We start from the raw sequence: 2,653 nt of genomic DNA, 5'->3' as shown, positions 1-2,653 counted from the left end.
GCCTTGTTGGGGAGACAAGAGCAACAGATAAGGCCCAGAAGAGTTCAGACTCTCAGGGCAACTGTGGGGTTCCATCTGAGGCTGGTGGAGTGGAGAGAGCATGGTGAGCCCTCATTGCCCATCCCACGTGGAGAGGTGTTTCTCCAGGAGGATTTCGTGGAGGAGAGAGTGACTCCAGGGCCAAGCTGGGACGGTCTAGGCTGGCCTCAGGCATTCTGTCCACCAGTCTAGACCCAGGAGCAAAGGCTCCCAGAGGAGCCCAAACCCGAAGGCCCCAGGCTGGGAACCAGCGTGGGGTGCCGGCTGGCTCCAGAGAGGGACAGAGAGGCAGCCCGGGTGCAGAAAGATCCCGGGCCACTTTACGACTGCTGATCCGATTCCTTGGAGAGAGGCACCCCCACCCCCAGTCATGTCTCGGTTTCTACTTTCTAGGGCTTTGGTGATTTCCAAGTTCTGACACAGTCATTAGTTACAAAGAGCAATTATTTTTTTTTGTCATTAAGTCATTTTTTAAATGGCTCCGGGCGACATCACAGAACAAAGAAACAAAATATCCATGAAAAGACTTAATCACAAATTACTAATTATTTCACCCCCCTCCTCCCTCCCAAAATCGTGAAATCTGAGCCCCATGAAAAGGGAGAAGGTCTCCCAGTCCATGAGCTCGCCATGGCTCTTAGGCACCTAATCCATCATGGGGGGTGTAGGGGGGTATTTCCTGCCCCTCTCTGAGTCTATGGGGAGGGGATGGCAGGGAGTCCCCCACTCCTGGCCTTTGAAGTCACCTTCTGCACAAAGATAGGGCCCCCAGCCAATAGGAGGGGGAGCTTGAAAATGAGTGGGAGCCCCATCCAGTGTCCCCACACCTTGGGCTTGTAATGCTTGCACCTCTCCTCCCCCCAGTCCCCCAGCTGGCATTCCACTCTGGGCCCTTTGAAGCCTCATGGGCCACAACAGAGGAGCCGCCCCCCTGCCGTGGCCTTGCTAGCGTGTCCTGCTGAAAAACAAACCGGAGGAGGAAATAATCCTGGAGGGGAAGCCCCCGAGCCCCCAAACGTGAGGAAATAAAATGTGCTTGACACCAAGATGTATGGGAGGAGGGGGGATGTCCAGGGTTCAGCCCCTCCATCCGGCCAGGCCTTCTCCTCGAGCTGACGGTGGTCTCCACCTGATCCTTGCTGAGGGGCAGGGGCCTCCTGGAGGAGGCCGGAAACCCTGTCTCAGGCCAGGAACCAAAGGTGGGTCTGCCAGCACAGTGGGTTTTGAGTTGCCTCCTGGGCACTGCCTACACTTGTCCTGTTCTCTGCCCAATTTGTACAGTTTCCCAAGAGCAGCCTACCCTGAGCGTGCGACATCAGCTCAGAAGTAACAGAGGAAAACAGGGGGGGAAGCCCCAGCTTGAAAACCCACATAATCTCCCAACAGGTTCGCCTCACAGCTCAACTCTGAATCTGACTGCAGAGAAGACCCATCCCTCTCTTTCTCCATTCAACAAATGCTTATGAAACCCTGACTATCTGCCAGGCCACAGGAATACATGGGTGAGCAGCACAGACCTAGACCTAACTTCCGCAAGCCCAGTCCCCCCAGTCAAGCCTCAAAGGGAGGAGCCCTAGCTTACTTTCCTTGAGGATCCTTTTATTGAGAAGACATGGATCAAAGAAAGTCAAAGCCATGCTCAGTGTCCCCATCCCAGCCTCTGTTCACTCCTTGGTTGTTTGGACAGTTGTACTTGGTTGTTTTCTGACTCCCTAGTCAGACCACACCTTAAACACAGGACTGGTATGTACCCTTGGCACCTGATGGGGATGGAAACAGTCATGCATGGAAGGAAAGATGGCAGGCAAGCAGGCCCTTCATAAACAGAACCTACTTAACAAATGCTTGAAATCCTCGTCCTTTTGTCCCATGACCAGCGAAGACTTTGAGTATGAATGTCCAAAACATTGGAATCATAGTCACTGTCCCAACTAATTTCCAGAGAGCTTAAAACTCAAATCATCATTCCCATTCACACACAATTTCTTTCAGTCTCTCCCTTTCTTGTCAGACTGTCCTCCTTCTTCCCTCTTAATATCTTTCTGATCTTTTGGAGTGACGGAAAAGTTTTGGCAATGGATGGTGGTGATGGAAACACAACATTGTGATGGTGATTCACACCACAGAATCGTGTACTTGAAAGTGGTTAAAATGGGAAATGTTATGTTGTATACATGTTATCACAATTTAAAAAAAAATCCTTCTGACCAAGGAACATTCTGGGAATGTGCTAGGATAGGGGCTGACTTTATTAAGGACTTCTTAAAAGGAGCAGGATTTTCTTGGAGATTCTCCGTTTCGCTCTCCTGCTGCCACAGTCCTAGCTTAGAGGTAATGACTGCTCCCTCCGCAGACCTGTTAGAGGTGTAAGCCTGGGGTGATAGTCGCCCTTCTTCATGTAGCAAAGACTGCTGGTTGCCCCCCCAATATCCATTCTCCCTTCTTCCTTTAATAATAGAACCCCCAAGTGTTAGCTGGAACATGGCCCCCCAGTTAAGGACTGTATTCTCTGGACTCCCTTGCAGCTAAGTATGACCAGGTAACTAGATTCTGTCCAATAAGATGCAAGCAGAGGTAATGTTGTACCTTCAAAGCCCTGCCCTATAAAAGAAGG

Source organism: Dasypus novemcinctus, chromosome 6 (genome assembly GCF_030445035.2).
Source record: "Dasypus novemcinctus isolate mDasNov1 chromosome 6, mDasNov1.1.hap2, whole genome shotgun sequence".
Lineage (NCBI taxonomy): Eukaryota > Metazoa > Chordata > Mammalia > Cingulata > Dasypodidae > Dasypus > Dasypus novemcinctus.
Note: the sequence above shows the minus strand (reverse complement) of the source record.